Consider the following 22,885-nt stretch of genomic DNA (forward strand, 5'->3'; position numbering starts at 1 on the left):
TTTCTGTGGGAAAAGTTGAAAGATATTTGCTATCGTGATCCCCCGACAACGCCTGACAACATGCGTCAGTGCATTGTCAATGCATGTGCGAACATTACGGAAGGCGAACTACTCGCTGTTGAGAAGAATGTCATTACACGTATTGCCAAATGCATTGAGGTTGACGGACATCATTTTGAGCATTTATTGCATTGATGTGGTATTTACAGGTATTCACGCTGTAACAGCATGCCTTCTCAGAAATGATAAGTTCACAAAGGTACATGTATCACATTGGAACAACAGAAATAAAATGTTCAAAGCTACCTACGTTCTGTATTTTAATTTGAAAAACCTACCTGTTACCAACTGTTCGTCTAAAATTGTGAGCCATATGTTTGTGATTATTACAACATCTATCGCAAAGCGAAAAAAGTGGTCCAACTAAAATATTCATATTTCTTTACGTACTACATGAATATGTAATAAAATGGGGGTTCCTATTTAAAAAACGCATTTGTCATCCGTTTGACGTATGGCAGTGCCATCTAGCGGGCCAACCATAGCGCCATCTGGTTTCCCCCTTCAAGCTTGACGAGTTTCGTTCTATCTGGTTTTTTCGTTTGATGCTTATTGCGTGAGATATTTGGCCCGGTCACGATCAATAGACCATCCTTTTTATCTTAAACTAAAATTTTTATGCTTTCGGAAAAAAATGCATTCAATGTTTTTGATACTATCTATTAAGTTAAAACGCATCAGGTCTGTAGCTGCCATCGTTTCGGGTTCCTGTATCCTGCAGCTTACGTTTGGAGGCCCAATTTTGAACGCTGGCCCCGTATGTCATCAATAGCGTGCTGCAGCCTCCCCTATCTTCAGCTGGTCAGTTGACAGAAACCCATTATTCATGTTGATCACAACTTCCAGGCCCGGGAAACTTTCAGTCTGCTGAATGACACATCCTTGAAACACAAGATAGCATCCATAACACCTGTTTTATCTCTTTGATCCCCACAAATACTGATTCAGGGAAGATTTATCACACACAGTTATTAAAACTGTTGATGAGATTTTGAGTTCTCCCATGGATGCATTTGACATGGAACTTCTCGCTAGCTAAGTCTCGGCAGATAGGTTTTGTGATACTGTCAGGGGAAGGACTGGGTTATAACTTAAGACAGTCAGAACGAGAAAAAATTGTTATTTCGATGGATTTTTATTTCCGGGTTCCCTTGACGCATGGCGTTAGGATATAGAATATTTTAGCATCTCTTGACAAAATTTTCAGAATATCCAAATGAAAAATGCTGTCAGTCCTCTTCATCAGCTCTTTCATCTGGAGCCTGAAAGCAACTATTTTGTTAACTAGCTCCACCGTATAACATCTCGGATATCTTTGGCACCAAAATGAGCTGTACATTTTTCTGGGTTGACATACCCAGAGCGAGTTAACACGTCACTTTCCGGATACGCGGAGGAGAGTCTACCCCGGGTTCAATGCACTTCGCAGGTTAATGACGAGGTCTGCAGCAGTCAGCAAGCTTGGATGTGGTTTTCCCCATACGACTAGGTGAATACCAAGCTGGTACTGTTGTCCCGTCTGATAAGAATATTTAGGAAACTTTCTCACATTTTAACATAGATTTAATCTGGATGTTAACAAATGGGGTAGACAGGATTCAGTCCTAAGATGAGTTGTGGCTTCAAGAATGGCACCGCTTACCAAGTACAACTAACATTGTCTCAACCCGTCTAGCAGTTGTAAAATGGTTCAAATGGCTCGGAGCACTATGCGACTTAACTTCTGAGGTCATCAGTCGCCTAGAACTTAGAACTACTTAAACCTAACTAAGTTAAGGACATCACACACACCCATGCCCGAGGTAGGATTCGAACCTGCAACCGTAGCGGTCGCCCGGCTCCAGACTGTAGCGCCCAGAACCGCACGGTCACTCCGGCCGGCTATCTGTTTTTTATTTCAGTCATTATTCTAGCAAGTGACTTCAAGCAGTGTACCTCAGACAGCCTCGCTCCATTCCACAGTCGGCAGAAATCTGAAGCAAGGAGGGAAGGAAGGTTTAACGTCCCGTCGTCATCGAGGTCATGAGAGACAGAGCACAAGCTCGGATGGTGTCAAGTATGGGAAAGTAAATACGCCGTGCCCTTTCAAAGGAATCATCCGAGCATTTTCCTTTAACGATTCAGGGAAATTAAGGGAAACCTAAATCTGGACGGCCGGACGAATGCGAATGCGAGTCCAGTGTGCTAACCACTGCGTCACCTCGCACGGTAGAATCGGAAGCCTTCGATTAAGTAGCAGATCTGTTTGGCATCCGCTTGTCGATAGTTATGATCATACAGTATTGTGAAGAAGTAGCAGCAAGAACTCCGTTCTGAAGGCGGCAGCTGTGCGAATTAAGCGCACTGTAGCCACAGGAAAACATTTTAGTAATAGACGTCTGTTCGTGCTATGGGCACGTTTAATGAGGTGCCTGAGAGAGAAGGTAGTGATGCTGATTGCTTGGATCTTTATTTATTTATTGCCAAATTATAGACCTGTTACCTGATGTTTAAAACAGGTCGTACATCTTACAATTTTCGTTTTTCATCTTTTTACAGTTTTCTTTCCTTTTGTTTTATCTACAACATTTACAAAGAATGATTCAAAATAACAATAATTTGAGGTTGAAATATAAATAAAATGTTGTTGTTTTTAAGAAGAATATAAAAAGAAGATAGGATAGATGAGAGATATGTTAGTACCATCACCGAGTGTGATTGACGGTGAATACCTCGGAATGGTTTCATCGAGCCGTTGACCGCCAGTCACACACACACACAAATGGTTACTAGTAGAGAAATAATGTTTTTTATCCTATTTGTTACTAATCCTATGTATTAACTGCATTAGGTGCGCATCCTTGTACAGCATTTGGTGTTTTCTTGGCTAGATTGCCAGCAATTTGCTTATTTACTGTCACATCTCAGCTTCCTCCTCCTGTTCCTTCTCATTTTCACTATTTTCGCTGTCACTGTGGGTATCGCTGTCCATCCTCTGGAGATTTCTATTACGCTGCACATAGGTATGTCTGTGATGTCGTGTCAGCATATACTCTTCATGTGTTGTTTTTGAAATACTGTTTGTCAGTGCGTTTAATTGTGCCCATTGTTCTTCGTCTCTTAATGCTGTGTATATATCTATGTCTGTATCTGTGTAATCTAAGTGTAGTGTATGTCTATTGTTCGTGTATTGCCCGCAGAAAAAGACAGAGACGCTTGGATTTGGAGCGAAGACGACGTTCTAACTCATCCTAAGGGAGTTCCACTGGTTTCAAGTAGGGACTCTGGTCAGGCGAGTACATTTCAGGAGTGCTGTTGTTCACATACCATTTCCTCACAGATGCTGCCTTATGAAGTGTGCATTGTCATGCTGGAAGACTCATCACCTTTGAATTGTTCCTCTACTGTACAAAGTGCACAGTGCTGTAAACTGTGTTAATATCATTCCGCTCTTAGCGTTTTCTTAAGCACAATAAAAGACTACAACCTAACCTCAAACAACAAACCCATATCTTAACAAACGGGTTGGAACACTTGGACAGAATGACATTTGCACGGAGTGACACTTGCACGGGGCCTGGTGCTCTTGTCAGACTCACCGGCTTTTCACAGATACAGGCACATTGTGAAGTCTGGCAGTTCAGCGCAGATGCTCGTGAGGGCTGCCTCGTGCTCACACTACGGCAGTGAGCAACGGTATCGCTTCAGGGTGGCTCGTTAATGAGTTTCTCGGCAAATTTATTTCTTAATGATAAAACAATGAAATTCAACGCAAGGAGCACTGACAACGAAATTCAACATCTCTTTTAATATTTTGATCGTCCAAAGAAGGTGGTCAGCCATTTTAGGACGAAATTTAAACTGACAAATTTATATTTCGGTACGATTTTATTTGAACGTAAATGTTAAACATAAAAATACAGAATGTCAGTGAATATTACATGTTTTGCCTTCCACTAAAGGATCAATGTCTGGTATCACTTTTCAAGTAATGCTAATGTCATCGCTCTTTATACCAACTCAAGCTCGCATATCATTGACTATTGAAATGTGTGGCTTAGGAGAAGCTGCTCGACCACTCTACCCTACGCAGCCACTGTACTAGCCGGCCTTCTGGTAGCACTTTAGAACTCATCAGGTCTTTTCTTCCTCTGATTTCACGTGATTTTTTTTTTCACAACCACTGTCTGTAATGCTCGAAACTCCTAGTCCGTCAGTGCGTGAGGTCTGTCTGGTCTTAGTTCTGGGATGGTTGTTTCTTTGCATTTCCATTCCACAGTCACATCACCAACGATCGAATTGGCAACCTGAAATGTCCCCGATGGATTTGTTGTTCGGGGGACATCGAATGACTCCTCCACGTTCAAAGTCACTGATTCAAGCTGCTTCTCTACTGTGAACACAGTACTCCTCCCTCCGCAGCCTCCTGTACGGATGGGTCTGCCTGTAGTGACATCTGGTGGTGAATACCAGGTTAGATGGTTGCGTCCGGATACCTTTTATCTGTTCCTGTGGTTTGTTTCAGATGTTAGTTGCACGAAGTGACTCTGTAGAAATGGCACTGTGCCAAAAACTTACGTTTACAGCTGCGAGCGGACGGAAATGCTTCTATCGACTTAGAAGGTAGGAAGATGAGAGATAGAAGAACTCAGCAAACCCTCCGGATTAATCTTTAAGCCTTATTTCTTAAATTAAGAAAAGGCAAACCTACGTTTCTAGCATTTGTAGACTTAGAGAAAGCTTTTGACAATGTTGACTGGAACACTCTCTTTCAAATTCTAAAGGTGGCAGGGGTAAAATACAGGGAGCAAAGGCTGTTAACAATTTGTACAGAAACCAGATGGCAGTTATAAGAGTCGAGGGGCATGAAAGGGAAGCAGTGGTTGGGAAGGGGGTGAGACAGGGTTGTAGCCTATCCCCGACGTTATTCAATCTGTATATTGAGCAAGCAGTAAAGGAAATAAAAGAAAAATTCGGAGTAGGAATTAAAATCCATGAAGAAGAAATAAAAACTTTAAGGTTCGCCGATGACATTGTAACTCTGTCAGTGACAGCAAAGAATCTGGAAGAGCAGCTGAACGGAATGGACAGTGTCAATGTAGTCGAATTAAATCGGGTGATGGTGCGGGAATTACATTAGGAAACGACCCGTTTAAATTAGTAAATGAGTTTTGCTATTTGGGAAACAAAATAACTGATGATGGTCGAAGTAGAGAGGATATAAAATGTAGAGTGACAATGGCAAGGAAAGCGTTTCTGAAGAAGAGAGATTTGTTAACATCGAGTATAGATTTAAGTGTCAGGAAGTCGTTTCTGAAAGTATTTGTATGGGGTGTAGCCATTTATGGAAGTGAAACGTGAACGATAAACAGTTTAGACAAGAAGAGAACAGAAATTTTCGAAATGTGGTGCTATAGAAGATTGCTGAAGATTAGATGGGTAGATCACATAACTAATGAGGAGGTATTGAATAGAATTGGAGAGAAGAGGAGTTTATGGCACAACTTGACTAGGGATTGGTTGGTAGGGAATATTCTGCGGCATGAAGGGATCACCAATTCAGTATTCGACGGCAGCTCGGAGGGTAAAAATCGTAGAGGGAGACCAAGAGATGAATACAGAAAACAGATTCAGAAGGATGTAGGTTGCAGTAGGTACTGGGAGATGAAGAAGCTTGCACAGGAGGAGGAGGAGATTACTGTTTAACGTCCCGTCGACAACGAGGTCATTAGAGACGGAGCACAAGCTCGGATTAGGGAAGGATGGGGAAGGAAATCGGCCGTGCCATTTCTAAGGAACGATCCCGGCATTTGCCTGAAGCGGTTTAGGGAAATCACGGAAAACTTAAATCAGGATGGCCGGACGCGGGATTGAACCGTCGTCCTCCCGAATGCGAGTCCAGTGTGCTAACCACTGCGCCACCTCGCTCTGTATTTGCACATGATAGAGTAGCGTGGACAGCTGCATCAAACCAGTCTCTAGACTGAGGACCACAAGAACAATATTCTTTCTCGGACAGCTTTTGCTCCACGTCCTTGCCGGTGTTCCTCGCAGGGCCTTACGTATGCCGCCACCCCTGCGGTACGGCTGACCTGTGTACTTGTTTGGGTCCACGTGATGTAGTGTTTTGAGTATGCAGAGCGAGACGCGCGCTGCTGCAGCTGCTCTGCCGAAGTCACGCGCACTGTTGAGGAGTCGGGGGTTCCCCGGCGCAGCATAGTGGAGAGGAGTGGAGAGCAGAAGTGGCGGAGGAACTGCGTTGCGCTGTCACGCGCCGGCCTCCGGGGCGCGGCTGAGGCACTCAGCCCGGCCGCGGGGACGCGAAGGGGCGCGGCGAACACAACAAAGCACACCACACCTGCCTACTGCCGTTAGACGAGTGATTTTCGGTCTTGCGTCACACGAAACTAACGTTGTCCTGTAGCACAAGCTGCAACTGCTTCTGCACTGTGTACGAGAATATACTGATAAGTTTAATGAGACACGCACACGAGGTACTGGCAGAATGCAAATTGTGAGGACGGGTCGTGAGTCGTGCTTGGGTAGCTCAGATGGTAGAGCACTTGTCTGCGAAAGGCAAAGGTCCCGAGTTCGAGTCTCGGTCCGGCACACAGTTTTAACCTGCCAGGAAGTTTCATATCAGCGCACACTCCGCTGCAGAGTGAAAATCTCATTCTAGTAAATTACTGTTAATTTATGAATGTTCATATTACTGCATGGGCGATAGACTACAGCTGATGATACACACTGAAGCGCCAAAGAAACTGTTAAAGGCATGAGTATTCAAACATAAAGATATGTAGATAGGCAGAATTCTGCGCTGGGGTCGGCAACACCTATATGAGACAAGAAGTGTCTGGTGCAGTTGTTAGATCAGTTACTGCTTCTACAATGGTAGGTTTTCAAGATTTAAGTGAGTTATAGTCCGCGCACGAGCGATGGAAGGCAGCACCTCCGAAGTAGCGATGAAGTGGGGATTTTCCCGTACGACCATTTCACGACCGTGCAGGAATCCGGTAAAACATCAAATCTCAGATATCGCTGTGGGCGGAAAAAAGATCCTGCAAGAACGGGACCAACGACGCCTGAGGAGAATCTTTCAACGTGACGGAAGTGCAACCCATCCGCAAATTCATGCAGATTTCAATGCTGGGCCATCAACAAGTGTCAGCGTGCAAACCATTCAACGAAATATCATAGATTTGGGCTTTCGGAGCCAGAGGCCCACTCGTGTACCTCCGGCGGCTGCACGGCACAAAGCTTTATTCTGGGCCCGTCAACGCTGACATCGGACTCTTGATGACTCGAAACGTGTTGCCTGGTCGGACGAGTCTCGTTTTAAATTGTATCGAGCGGATGGTCGTATACGGGTATGCAGACGACTTCATGAAACCATGGACTCTGGATGTCAGCAGGAGACTGCTCAAGCTGGAAGAGGCCCTGTATTGGTGTGAGACGTGTGCAATTGGAGTGATATGGGACCCTTGATACGTCTAGATACAACTCTGAAAGGTGAAACGTACTTAAGCAGCCTGTATGATCATCTCATCCATTCATGTCCATTGTGCATTCCGACGGACTTCAGCAATTCCAGCAGGACAATGTGACACGCCACACGTCTAGAACTGCTACAGAATGGGTCCAGGAATACTGAGTTTAAAACATTTCCGCTGGTTTCAAACTCCCCAGACATGAACATTACTGAGCATATCTGGGATGCATTGCAACGTGCTGTTTAGAAAAGATCTCCACTCTGTCGTAGTCTTTCGGACTTATTGACAACTCTGCAGGATTCATGGTGTCAGCTCCCTCCAGCACAACTTCAGACATTAGTCGAGTCCATGCCACGTCGTGTTGCGCCACTTTAGCGTGTTCGCAGGGGCCCTACACGATATTAGGTAGGTGTACCAGCTTCTTTGGCCCTTCAGTGTATGTTGTAATATTTCTGGCTTTGCAGCGATCATATTCAGCTACTAGAAGCTCTTCTTACAGCAGTTGTGAAGGCGGCTGTGGGAAGACGATGTCATGTGGTGTGAGGTAGCGATGACAGATGGTTTGTTCGGTACGGGTATCGTGAGAAAGACTACCTAAATTGTGGTCTTCTCCGTGACCGGCTGCTGCGTTCGGTAGTTGCGCGCCAGAATGATAGTTTTCTGTTATTAATATCAGAAAAACTAAACAGTGTATTTACTTGCATTTCTCAGTAGCGTGTTATCATTATTTCACAAGTATTTATAAGCAGCAGACGAAGCATTTCAGAGATCTTCGTAACTTAGATGTCGGGCGAAGTGGTTCGGCTGTTAGATCAGTGCTGGTTCGGCAGTTTCGGAGGACAGACATGTTGTTCTTCCGCAGTCGGTGTCAAGAGTTTATTAGCAAACTCTGGTTATTTGGCAATATTGTTTAGAACAGTGTCACAGCAATTGCCGAAATATGCTGCGCATTATTTTGTTGAAGAATGGAAGTTATTTCCGACCCTGAAGTGGAATCAAATTGTGCAGTTTCTCGTGTTCTGCTAATAAAAAGCGAGTAGCATCCCATATAAACAAAATAATTTAAAATTTAAGTATTCATGTTATGTCAATTCCTCGCTAAGAGTTTCTTACAGCCTCAAGGTAACGGATTCACGACCTACATACTGTTTTCTGCGCAGGAAACAACAACTGTGGTAGACTGCAGATTGGTGAACATTAATTAAGACTTATGCATTCCACTCAGGACGGTGGAAGCAAATAGGCATCTCACGTGTACTGCAGTCTTAGTATAAATGAGATCAGTGACGCGTCATCTGTGTTAACACAGAGGAGGCATGAAGGAGAGAAATTTTGAAGGGAAAAGGTTTATCACACATGCACGTATTATCCCTCTCTCTCTCTTTCTCTCTCTCTCTCTAAAACACACACACACACACACACACACACACACACACACACAGACACTCTTTTTCAACTTGCCGTAATATGATAAAAAGTAGCACCACGACTGTATCTTGAGAACGTCTTTATTCTATCAAATGACAAGTTTCGGCGGCACATTACCACCATCCTCAGGTCCTACCACTGCCAGATGTGAATTTGATTTTCCTGGCGCATTTCCTGTGGTGATGATGTTTGGTTTGTGGGGCGCTCAACTTCGCGGTCATCAGCGCCCGCACAAAGTCCCAATTTTGACACAATCCAATTTTTACACAATCCAGTCTAGCCACTGTCAATGATGATAATGATGAAATGATGAGGACAGCACAAACACCCACTCCCCCGGCAGGGAAAATCCCCAACCCGACCGGGAATCGAACCTGGGACCCCGTGATCCAGAGACAGCAACGCTAGCCATTTTTTTTTTTTTTCATTTTGTTCGGGATTGTTCGTTGCGTTCGATCTAGGCGGACGTCACAATACATCCGTTCACGTTGATCGTTGAATCCTTTACTCAGTTTTTTTTTTATTACAGAGGGCGAGCAGCTCTCTGACCGAACACGCTGAGCTACCGTGCCGGCCTGCGGACGCATTTACTGTGGATCCTTGTTAGTAGCAGATATGGGCTGGCTTTCATCAGGAGTTTATACTGGACACCATGTTGTCTCCAATGCCAAATGATGCTGGTGCGATGACGTTTCCTTGAGACACGCCATATTTACGACTGTTTCATCGATGGCAAACTCTTGTGTTCACACGCGACAGAGGTAGCATAAACTGCTACCGTTCTGTATAGCTGTTAATGGAGCGGCAAGTAGTAAGTGTCATCCTTTGCGTCACTTGTTTTCCAGTATATAGTTTAATGAAGTGGCCCCATGCCTGTCGACAATTAAGGCATTGAAAAAGCTTATTGATTATGTCTTACACTGATGTTCTAGATAATACCGCTATTCGGTGTTATCGCCTGATAGATTGCTTCTCAGTTCCACCGAAGAAAGCTACAAGCTATCTTGGGACTACCTTCGCTTCCATCTGTCGGTGTCACGTTTCTCTCAGGTCCAGGAGAGGGTCTGACACCAGAATCAGAAGATAGCGCCGACGGGAAAGGACAAGAACCAATTATCCAAATTGTACGGCGGTCGTCACGGGCGGAGACGTAAAAGAAAGAATTGGTGGGGTCCACGTGAAGACAGGCGCGGCTTAAAGCGTCGAGGTTAACAAATAGCCGGCGTCGCTACTTACAGCGATAAAGCAATACATTTACACGGCTGTAAGGGACGAGGACCGCAAGAGAGGAGCAGAGAAAGAAAAGAAAAAGGGAGAGTAAAAGGAAGCGCACGGGCCGGTATCTGTGGCGGCCGCAGAGAGGCGCCGTGCAGTCCGAGCCGGACGCGGCACATACATCTTCGTTACCGGAAGGGACGCCGGCGGCTGCCCCGTCGCGGTTTTTCCCCGCCGCCGGCCGCTACCTGCCGGTCCAGGGCTGCCAACCTCCCGCGCGGGCGGATATTTCAGGCTCCATTAGCGGCCGCGGAAATTCTACGGCTGCCGAGCGCGCGCGCGGAAGTGGACGGCAGGCGGAAAGATCGCCCACTCCTCCTCCGGCTTTTTCTGCTCTCCGCCTCTCCGGGAGTGGGAGAAAGGGGAGAGAGGAGACAAAAAAAAGAAGTGTTTCTCGTGTCTCTGTGACAAGCGCTTGGACATAAATCGTCGCGGCTCGATAGGAAGGAGATCTCCGCAATGGGCAGACGCGGAAGCGCCTGGCGGGATAATCTGGTAGCTTAAGAGCCTTATCGCTTGCGAAAGAACGACGCTAGAGTAAATGGGTAGCTGAATCTAATACCATCGATCGCGTAATACATTGTGGTGACAGAAGTCATGGGTTAGCGACATGCACATACTAGGTGCGACAATATAGTAATGAGACTTGTTATTAGATAATACCCTCCAGTTGCCAATTATCTGAGATTTTCCAGCAATTTAACACATCTGCTGCGGAGGCGAAAAGGAATATAAGCGCTGTTTGATTCGCGATTACGCGGACTTCTTAAATTTCGGTATATTTAAAACTGACAGCGGACTCTGGGGCACAACAGATGCTTAAAATATGGAGTAGATGTTCCTGCCAAGATTTTAAGCACAAAAACTTTGATTTAAATACCAGAATTGGACGTGAGTAGAAAAGGGTAGCTTTCGAAATGTGCTGCTAGAGAAGCATGCTGAAGATTAGATGGGTAGATCACATAACTAATGAGGAGGTATAGAATAGAATTGGGGAGAAGAGGAGTTTGTGGCACAACTTGACAAGAAGCAGGGACCGGTTGGTAGAGCATGTTCTGAGGCATCAAGGGATCACAAATTTAGCATTGGAGGGCAGCGTGGAGGGTAAAAATCGTAGAGGGAGACCAAGAGATGAATGCACTAAGCAGATTCAGAAGGACGTAGGTTGCAGTAAGTACTGGGAGATGAAGAAGCTTGCACAGGATAGAGTAGCATGGAGAGCTGCATCAAACCAGTCTCGGGACCGAAGAACACAACAAAACATAGAAAAGGGTAAAACATACGCTCCTGGCTTAACTGTACGAAACATTGCGTAAGTAATTGACATTAAATTTCGAATTGCACTGATAGTGAGGAGGGAGTCATTTTACGACATTTCTAGCAAATCGTTTTATAGCCTAATAGGTAGGTGCGTTTTGTGGTGTGTGTGTGATGTGGTTTCTTTTATATGCTAAAAAATATGAATATCTGCGAACTGCGCAAGTGTTAGGTTGACATTTGTGTAAATTTTCACGTGGCAGGCGAACAACGCATGCAGCACCGACTCTGTACTTTTGTCATCTCGAACATCTTAACACAAGTTTCTATACGTTACACCACATACCCTGAGTGATCGTAACCGTCTTCAGCAGGATTGTGGTTGACATCACCGTCCGGTCTACATCTACATCCACATGGATACTCTGCAAATCACATTTAAGTGCCTGGCATAGGATTCATCGAACCACCTTCATAATTCTCTGTTATTCCAATCTCGTATAGCGCGCGGAGAGAATGAACACCTACACTCCAGGAAATTGAAATAAGAACACCGTGAATTCATTGTCCCAGGAAGGGGAAACTTTATTGACACATTCCTGGGGTCAGATACATCACATGATCACACTGACAGAACCACAGGCACGTAGACACAGGCGACAGAGCATGCACAATGTCGGCACTAGTACAGTGTATATCCACCTTTCGCAGCAATGCAGGCTGCTATTCTCCCATGGAGACGATCGTAGAGATGCTGGATGTAGTCCTGTGGAACGGCTTGCCATGCCATTTCCACCTGGCGCCTCAGTTGGACCAGCGTTCGTGCTGGACGTGCAGACCGCGTGAGACGCCGCTTCATCCAGTCCCAAACATGCTCAATGGGGGACAGATCCGGAGATCTTGCTGGCCAGGGTAGTTGACTTACACCTTCTAGAGCACGTTGGGTGGCACGGGATACATGCGGACGTGCATTGTCTTGTTGGAACAGCAAGTTCCCTTGCCGGTCTAGGAATGGTAGAACGATGGGTTCGATGATGTACCGTGCACTATTCAGTGTCCCCTCGACGATCACCAGTGGTGTACGGCCAGTGTAGGAGATCGCTCCCCACACCATGATACCGGGTGTTGGCCCTGTGTGCCTCGGTCGTATGCAGTCCTGATTGTGGCGCTCACCTGCACGGCGCCAAACACGCATACGACCATCATTGGCACCAAGGCAGAAGCGACTCTCATCGCTGAAGACGACACGTCTCCATTCGTCCCTCCATTCACGCCTGTCGCGACACCACTGGAGGCGTGCTGCACGATGTTGGGGCGTGAGCGGAAGACGGCCTAACGGCGTGCGGGACCGTAGCCCAGCTTCATGGAGACGGTTGCGAATGGTCCTCGCCGATACCCCAGGAGCAACAGTGTCCCTAATTTGCTGGGAAGTGGCGGTGCAGTCCCCTACGGCACTGCGTAGGATCCTACGGTCTTGGCGTGCATCCGTGCGTCGCTGCGGTCCGGTCCCAGGTCGACGGGCACGTGCACCTTCCGCCGACCACTGGCGACAACATCGATGTACTGTGGAGACCTCACGCCCCACGTGTTGAGCAATTCGGCGGTACGTCCACCCGGCCTCCCGCATGCCCACTATACGCCCTCGCTCAAAGACCGTCAACTGCACATACGGTTCACGTCCACGCTGTCGCGGCATGCTACCAGTGTTAAAGACTGCGATGGAGCTCCGTATGCCACGGCAAACTGGCTGACACTGACGGCGGCGGTGCACAAATGCTGCGCAGCTAGCGCCATTCGACGGCCAACACCGCGTTTCCTGGTGTGTCCGCTGTGCCGTGCGTGTGATCATTGCTTGTACAGCCCTCTCGCAGTGTCCGGAGCAAGTATGGTGGGTCTGACACACCGGTGTCAATGTGTTCTTTTTTCCATTTCCAGGAGTGTATATCTTGACCTCTGATTTCCCTTACTGTATCATGGTGATCGTTTCTCCCTATGTAGGTCGGTGTCAACAAAATATTTTCGCATTCGGAGGAGAAAGTTGGTGATTGCAATTTCGTGAGAAGATTCCGTCGCAAAGAAAAACGCCTTTCTTTTAATGATTTCCAGCCCAAATCCTGCATCATTTCTGTGACACTCTCTCCCATATTTCGCGATAATACAAAACGTGCTCCCTTTCTTTGAACTTTTTCGTTGAACCCCGTCACACCTACCTGGTAAGGATCCCACGCCACGCAGCAGTATTCTAAAAGAGGACGGACAAGGTTAGTGTAGGCAGTCTCCTTAGTAGATCTGTTACATTTTCTAAGTGTCCTGCCAATAAAACTCAGCCTTTGGTTAGCCTTCCCCACAACATTTTCGATGTGTTCCTTCCAATTTAAGTTGTTCGTAATTGTAATACCTAGGTATTTAGTTGAATTTACGGCTTTTAGATTAGACTGATTTATTGTGTAACCGAAGTTTAACGAGTTCCTTTTAGCACTGATGTGGATGACCTCACACTTTTCTTTATTGAGGGTCAACTGCCACTTTTCGCACCATTCAGATATTTTTTCTAAATCGTTTTGCAGTTTGTTTTGATCTGCTGATGACTTTATTAGTCGATAAACGACAGTGTCATCTGCAAACAACCGAAGACGGCTGCTCAGATTGTCTCCCAAATCGTTTATATAGATAAGGAACAGCAAAGGGCCTATAACACTACCTTGGGGAACGCCTGAAATCACTTCTGTTTTACTCGATGACTTTCCGTCAATGACTACGAACTGTGACCTCTCTGACAAAAAGTTCAAATGTGTGTGAAATCTTATGGGACCTAACTGCTAAGGTCATCAGTCCCTAAGCTTACACACTACTTAACCTAAATTATCCTAAGGACAGACAGACATACCCATGCCCGAGGGAGGCCTCGAACCTCCTCTCTGACAGGAAATCGCAAATCCTGTCATATAAATGAGACGATATTCCACAAGCACGCAATTTCACTACGAGCCGCTTGTGTGGTACAGTGTCAAAAGCCTTCCGGAAATCCAGGAATACGGAATCGATCTGAAATCCCTTGTCAATAGCACTCAGCACTTCATGTGAATAAAGAGTTAGTTGTGTTTCACAGGAACGATATTTTCGAAACCCATGTTGACTGTGCGTCAATAGCCGTTTCCTTCGAGATAATTAATAATGTTCGAACACAATATATGTTTTCCAAATTTAGGTTTCCACAATACAGTAAAGGCAATCGCCGAAACAGATCTTTAGTGAGAACATGGCTAACTGGCTCCCCCATCCTTCCACAGTTTGAGTTTCTGCTCCATGTCTAATACAAGTCATCGCCGACGGGACGTAAAACGTAATATCTCTTCCCCTGTGTATACCCATCTTGCCGCGCTGTCTCCGGCTGTACTGTAGAGATGGGCAAACTCGTCCATCCTTGGGAACTAGTTCACTGTTGATCGTTCCTTTTTGGGAACCGTTCATTTTTACTCGTTCAGCGTTCATTAGTGCTTGGTATATGGTTCTTACGAAAAACTGAAAACTAGTAGTGTAGGTGACTGAAGCAGGGAGGGCACCAAGACGGGGCACTTGCCTCCCCCCTGGAGTATAGAGATTTTATTCATTACAGAATTCTTACACACTTTTAGAAGTAATTTCTGTGATTCTGCAGAACCTCTCGTTTAGCCAACTGTAGCGTTGTGTGGCTGATCGCAGGGAAATAATATAGTGTGGCCCACGGAAAACCGGGCCCGAGTACAGACTGCTCCCCAATTACGGACGATGTGTTGCCCGTTACGAGTAGATAAAACAAACAGACAAACATGTAATAATTAGGCAGTGAAGAAATAACAAGCTAATGCAAACAACAATGGCGAAACAATCAATGACGATGTATAGAGAGCTGGAGAAGAGAACATGAAAATCTCACGCGACGCGCATGGGTCTTGTAAACCTGTTGGTGGCTGTTTCCCAAATTAATAGACCACAAGTGTTTTGTATAAAATTCTTCGTTTCGACTCCCACTACGTAGCTATGCTACGTTGTTAACAAAAATCGTTTACACCCTATATATACTTCACGTTGTCTCGAGTTCATAGGCGAAGTAGACTTTATGGAAGCATAAAATAAAATGTGGTTTTCTCATCATACTTGCGTCACACGCTTAGTAAAAATTAGGTTTATGTGTTGCATTATTTAAGTTAATGCAGCAATAATAATAATAATTAAGTTCGCAGTAATAAAGTTTTTGGTTTGTAAGCTCCTTCTGAACAAATGTTTTTGAGATAATAAGTAAATACAGTTTTATGGCAATCTATGTCTTTTCAAATGGAGAGGCACAGCTTTTCCTACTGAGCCAAAATGACCTACAACCTACGTTTTTTTTTCGTAGAAACCAAACTATCAGGTAATGCAAATTGGAAACAAACAAACTTAAAAATAATTAGAGCCTTTCTAAATGTAATGTTTTGTATATCAAAGATACACGAAAATCGTTTTATATGAATTTTCTTACACTAAAAATTAAGCAAATTATTGAAAGTAAGTTGCTAAATCAAGTCGATGAAACCAAAAAATTAATGAATAACAAAAAAAAACTTGCCCTATTATAAGTATGTCTTCTGCTGTTCATCGATAAAATGGAGTGAGCTGATATGCCCTTTTGGTACCTGAAAAGACTTACCTATTACATACAACTTAATTTTTATGTAATTTACGTAACGATAAAATACTTTTTGATTACCGGTCGTGGACACTGAATAGCCAGACCCATGTGGAAGAACAGTTTGGAACACATGTAAAACGAGCGAGCGCAGTGAACGAAACGAACAACTGGATACTGAACTAACTAGGAGCAGTCGACAGTGGAACTGAGACAGGTGGTCATGCGAAGAACGACGAGTGCGGCCGAGGGAGACCGAGACTGAGACGAGCACGCGACCGAGGTTGGAACGAGAACTGCCGAAGTTACCGCCACGCCCGAAGTGAACTAGTGAACTATGAACCGATCTTTCCTCGTTCCCGGGAACTATAAGTAGACCGCCGCGAGCGAAGTGAACTATGAACCGATCGTTCCTTGGAATTCGCTCCTCGGTCCTTTCGTTCATCTTGGTGAACCGTTCCTTTGCACCCGTTCGTTCGCGAACTACCCATCTCTAGGCTGTAGTAGGTGTCTCGGTGTCAAGGACGCGGCCGGGGCAGACAGACCGCTCGCTGCGAAGAGCCAGCAGCGGGTGCTCCCAGTAATGCCACACTTTGCGTGACGTCGGCGTGACGTCAGACGGCAGGAGCCGGTGCTCCAGTTACGAGCCCGCAATCCATCACGCGCCGCCCCGCCGCCGCCAGGGGGCGCAGCCGTGGCCGCCGCTGCTCCATCACACGCCACGCCGCCCCACCAACGTGCCCCCGCCCCATATTTTTCGTCGCCGTTTCCGGCATTGTCTTTGTTGTAATGAAACTTTTACCTCCCCCGCAGCAAGTACGACTATTGTTTCGCTGCCACTGGGAGCTCGCAGCCGTCGGAGGAATTTTTCCGAATGCTGACGAGAACTCTTTTGTGTACAAACGCCCGAGCAGAGGCCAAAATACAGGATATGGACGTGTGTAGCTGCAAGTAAACATCGTATGTTGCCACTAGATAACGCATTGATTATAGTCTTCCTTGCAGACAGAACTCGATACCCTGAAAGCTGCCTGTATCATTTGTCTACTTCCATTTTCAGTTTTGCTATAGTAATCTGTGCTCTCTGGTTGACGTCTGGGATGTAGTCAGTCCTATATCGATTGTGGCAGTGAAAAATCTCCATTTGAGCCATTCCATTGATCTTGGAAAGCAACCTTCGGTTTTTCTACAATTCTTAATGATTCTAATGTTCGGTATGACTATGCCTCGAAAGAAAGATGGACGAGAGTGGGAGATATTACAGGGGCGTTTCAAACCAAATGAGGTACATTATATATGTTGAACTGTGGACAGTTGGGAATGTGAGTCTCACGGGAAGCGTGCAAGGGATAAGTCCCTGCAGTCGCGCTATTCATCTGGGTCGGTGACTGAGATGGATAGAGCGTCTGCCATGTAAGCAGGAGATCCAGGGTTCGAGTCCCGGTCGGGGGACACATTTTCAGCTGTCGACATCGAGGTATATCAACAACACCTGTCGGCGGCTGAGGGTTTCAGTTAATCATCATTTATTCCAGGGAAAAGCTGCACGGTCATCAACAGCATCTCTTCTTTCGAGAACAGTTACTGTCTTCGTATATGTACCAAATGAGAATGTCTTTTTCAATTTCAAATTGCTAACTACGAGGTGCTATCCAAAATTTTCAGGACTGGTGCTGCCATCTTTTGAAAACCTTACCTTTGGACTAATGGTCACTATCACCCTCGACGTAGTTCCCTCTGCTCGTACACACCGGTCCTAGCAATTCTCCCAATGGTCAAACGTTTTCTGGAAGTCCTCTTCTTTGAGCGTGTTTATCACAGCCAGCGATGCTTCTTGAATTCTCTCTAGAGGGAATAGCGCGAAGATGCAAGATGCCAAATCTGGCAAGTACGGTGGGTAGGGTACAAACGCCATGTTGGTTTTTGCCAAAAAGGTCCAGGTGAGCAAGGACGTGTGACAGGGCGCGTTGTCGTGATGCAGCAGCCAGTTCCCTTGAAGCCAAAGTTCGGGCCGTCTTCGACGCACGTTTTCACGGAGCCGTCGCAAAACGTCGCAGTAGTACGTGGAATTCACTGTTTGGTTGGGTGGGACGAATTCCTTGTGCAGAATTCCCTCGGTATGAAAGAAAACGATGATCATGCTCTTCACTTTGCTCTTCACCTGTCTCGCTTTTTTGGGTCTTGAAGAGCCTGGGCTCTTCCACTGGGACGACTGTTGCTTTGTCCCTGGGTCATAGCCGTAAATCCAGCTCTCGTCGCCGGTGATAACGCGTGACAAGAAGGTCGGATCGTCAGATGCGGTGTGACGAAGGTCCGTGCACACTTCAACACGTTGTGCCTTCTGATCAGCAGTCAATATCCTTGGCCCAAATTTTTTATGCATGCCCAATTCATCAGTCAACATTCGTTGACATGACCCATAACCAATACCCACTTCATACGCAAGGTCGCAGGTTCGAATCCTGCCTCGGGCATGGATGTGTGTGATGTCCTTAGGTTGGTTGGGTTTAAGTAGTTCCAAGTTCTAGGGGACTGATGACCTCAGATGTTAAGCCCCATAGTGCTCAGAGCCATTTGAACCATTTGACACAGCTCGGACACTGCTTGAAGACCACACATTGCGTTCAGCATTCTTCGCCATGGCAACAACATTTAAATTGGATTCGCACTGCTTAGTATGTGTCCAGAATATTTAACCAGAGATGATATTGTAGACCCTATTTGTATCGTGTAGCAAGCGTCTGTGAGCAATATGTATGTGGCATGGCCTCTTAGACGTGGCGCTTTGTGTTTTAAAACATTTTAACTGTGGTGTCACCGCCAGACACCACACTTGCTAGGTGATAGTTTTAAATCGGCCGCGGTCCATTAGTACATGTCGGACCCGCGTGTCGCCACTGTGTGATCGCAGACCGAGCGCCACCACAAGGTAGGTCTCGAGATACGGGATAGCACTCGCCCCAGTTGTACGGACGACTTTGCTAGCGACTACATGGACGAAGCATTGCTCATTAGCCGACCCAATAGTTAGAATAGCCTTCAGCTAAGTCAATGGCTACGACCTAGCAAGGCGCCATTAGTAACATTGCATGTATCTAAAAGAGTCTCACTTGTATCGCCACAATCTCCAGATGTACCAAAAGGATGGATTAAAGTTAAGTATTCCAGAAGCTACGTACTTTTCTTTATAGCATTCATTACGTATCCTGTTTCAGACCTCACGCCCATCTGCGTGAGCGTAGCGCGTGCCTTTCGGCTTCCTCTCATTGTGTCTAGGCTGTCTTGTCTAGACACAACATTAACGATGACAAACGTTTATCCACTTGACTTCTTGTAAATGAGGTTCAGCGTAAAATAAACTTGTTCTACCACAAAAAGATGTTTAAGACCTGAGAATGACAGCAACGACTGTTCAAATAAGTTGTCTTGAATAACAAATATTTTGTGCCATCTTGGCTTCAGAAAATAGTTTTTAACAGAACAGATCACCCTTCAATACTCTCATAATGAGAAAATTCAATAACTTCTTCAAAAATTTGTGGCGCAACTGGTCTTCGGCCACTCCCGGGAGCAGTTCCTAAATTGCCAGTTACTTCAAACTTCCGAATCATGTTCTTCAACACTGGTGTAGAAGAAGAACCTCTACGCATTCCTTGAACGCGTCGATACACGCGAAGGGCAGCGGCACCATTGCTGTTGTTTTGTTGAAGAATCTTTACGAGTAAAGCCCGGCTCACGTTGTCCAGACCAGTGTTGGCTGCCTGCAACCGTACTCCACTGCGATCCTAGTGTTTCATCCCTTCTTCGCCGTATCGGTGCCGGCGCCTAACGGCACGTCATGACACTAACAGTACTAAATGCGCAAGTCCAGCCGCGCACATTGTAAACATCATTCCAATAAAGTTGGGTATCCACACGGTAAACATTTTTCCGTCTACACTAATTCAAGTAAGGAAAGTGTAGTTATGACTAACCGGTTGGTTCAAATGGCTCTGAGCACTATGGGACTTAACATCTCAGGTCATCAGTCCCGTAGACTTAGAACTACTTAAACCTAACTAACCTAAGGACGTCACACACATCCACGCCGGAGGCAAGATTCAAACCTGCGACCGCAGCAGCAGTGCGGTTTCGGACTGAAGCGCCTGCAACCGCTCGGCCACAACGGCTGGCTAATCAACCGGAAAATGTGCAGTGAAAGCTGGCTGATTCTGGGCGAGGTCGTTTTACATTTTGTACTATCATTTTGTCTCAACCTTGTAAACATTAAATTATTTTTATATCTATTTACTATTATCTGTAAATAAATGATAATTAAATAGACACCCTAGCTGCAAGCAGGCGTTGATACACTTCATTGGGGACATGTTGAAAATGTGCGCCCCGACCGGGACTCGAACCCGGGATCTCCTGCTTACATGGCAGACGCTCTATCCATCTGAGCCACCGCGGGCACAGAGGATAGTGCGTCTGCAGGGACTTATTCCTTGCACGCTCCCCGTGAGATCCACATTCCCAACATGTCCACAACACTACATTCGTAGTGCGCCTATAGATTTTTGCCCATCATACTCATTACTCGTGGCAGATTAATCTACCAAGTCCCGTACGAGTTCGGGCATAGCGTGTGCGTTCGCACAAGAAGTTCAAAGGCCGGGAACCCATATTTTTAACTATATATGACGGTAGTATCTGTTCCCGAAAGAACAGTTACCGTGGATGTAAATAACCTATATTACTGATCAGTTTGGACGGTTTATGTCTTCTGACATAAGTAAATCCTAATAGACACGACTGGTAGTACCGAATGAATCGCTGGTTTATGTATGCAATATGAAACGGTGGGCAACCCAGACGAAGTTCTTTTGTTTATTGTTATCTAGTCTTCCTCGGCAGATATTGGTAGTTTAAGACGATTTGGGGATATCAAAAGAATGAATGTAGACAGATGGCCCAGGAGTACTTTCTCTGCAACTTCTTGGAAGAATAAGAAGACCACGGAAAATACTTCTAAGTGCTATCCAAGAAGCGATGGAGAGAAGAGGAATGGAAGAGGATGAGGAAGAATGGCGAGTTGGAGGGGTTTGGCAACAGCGATGCGGGATGAGGTGGCACCTGTAGGAACCCCCGTTGCAAGAAGAAGATGTAGGAACACTTGATTATCCTCCTTTTTTTAAAACAGGAAAAGTGCAAGTTAAAACAAAATAATAAGATCAGGTTATCTTCCCTTCAAAAGGCTGTTGCACACAGCAACTGTTATTTGCCTTGTAAATAATAGGTTTAAGCTGTCAGTCGTCCTTTTTAAATTTTATTGGCAGATCCAGATTTCAGCTAGAATCTAGCCATTCTCAATGCACTATCATTTTTGATCAATGAACTGTGGATGAAGCCCTACCAACAGGCATTACACGCATTGATATAAAATGATAGTGCATTGAGAATGGCTAGTTTCTAGCTGAAATCTGGATCTGCCAATAAAATTTAAAAAGGACGACTGATAGCTGAAATCTATTATTTGCAGGTAAAATAATAAGAATAAATTTAAAATACATTTAAAACATCATGTAAAAACTGTAACGTTAAAAATGGTTGAAAAATGGTTCAAATGGCTCTGAGCACTATGGGACTTAACTTCTGAGGTCATCAGTCCCCTAGAACTTAGAACTACTTAAACCTAACTAACCTAAGGACATCACACACATCCATGCCGAAGCAGGATTAGAACCTGCGACCGTAGCGGTCACGCGGTTCCAAACTGAAGCGCTTAGAACCGCACGGCCACACCGGTCGGCTGTTAAAAATGAAGGAGTGCACTGTCACTAAGGCCTCAAGGGTCTGCCCTGAGAAAAAAATGATTGTTGTCGAAGGGATAAAGGTAAGGCTTTTAGTATGGTAGGACGGTGTGGGTGTACTCGTAAGTGTGGGAGACGGGAGGGTAATATCCAAAGGGACGGAGTGTGTGTCAAGGTAGACAAGAAGAGAGAAGTAGTTGGAGGTATCGGTAGGCAACAGTATACATGTGAGAAAAGATCTAGGAAAAGAAGAGGAGGGAGGGGAAATGGTGTAGAGAAAGATGGAGCGGGAAGGGAACAGAGAGCCCCGATGAGGTGTGATGGATGGGGCGGAATTACAACTGGTAGGATGGGTAAATGTCGCGAAGGTTTTCATTGCCTTGGAGAACACGGTTTGACTTTCGTTCGTAGATGATGTTGAGAGTGTAAGTGAGAAGAATTTTACGAGACACATAGAAATGCAGCGTTGAAGGGCTACAAAACGAGGACATAACGCACATATTAAAGGATAGAAGCGGGTACTTTGAGTTGGGCCCGCAACGTGCCCTGGAAGAACCGTTTTCCAGCAAAGTCCGAGTTATGACGTCGCCGGAGGTAAACGTTTACAACCCGCCTGACCTGGATACGTGACAGCAGGAGGCAGCGCCTCAGAAGGCCAGCGTGATTTATGCGTTGCGTCTGCTGCGCATGCGCGCAGACGAACAGGCGGAGCCGCGCTGGCCTACATACGCTGATCAATCTGAGCGGACACTTGCGACGTGACGCGAGAGGGCGGGAGAACCGCCAGCAGGACCGTCGCATCAGCCTCGAAATCTGTACTCAACGAGCCGACGCAATAGTTCGAACGTATTCTCAAATTCGAAGTGAATTTAGTTAAAATATTCGTAAACTCAACTAATATTTCACAACCGCCTGTCCCATTTAACTATAAATAACACCAATTCCCGTATCTT

The 22,885-nt window shown here is 45.7% G+C and overlaps 1 non-coding gene across 1 annotated transcript; it reads right to left on the reverse strand.

Annotated features, from left to right (window-relative positions):
* Positions 1 to 20,519: 20,519 nt before the first annotated feature.
* Positions 20,520 to 20,594, reverse strand: Trnat-ugu. The gene has a single exon. It is a non-coding gene; the product is annotated as a tRNA-Thr (tRNA).
* Between the last annotated feature and the right edge of the window lie 2,291 nt (positions 20,595 to 22,885).

This window comes from Schistocerca piceifrons, chromosome 1 (genome assembly GCF_021461385.2).
Source record: "Schistocerca piceifrons isolate TAMUIC-IGC-003096 chromosome 1, iqSchPice1.1, whole genome shotgun sequence".
In the NCBI taxonomy this organism is placed as follows: Eukaryota; Metazoa; Arthropoda; class Insecta; order Orthoptera; family Acrididae; genus Schistocerca; species Schistocerca piceifrons.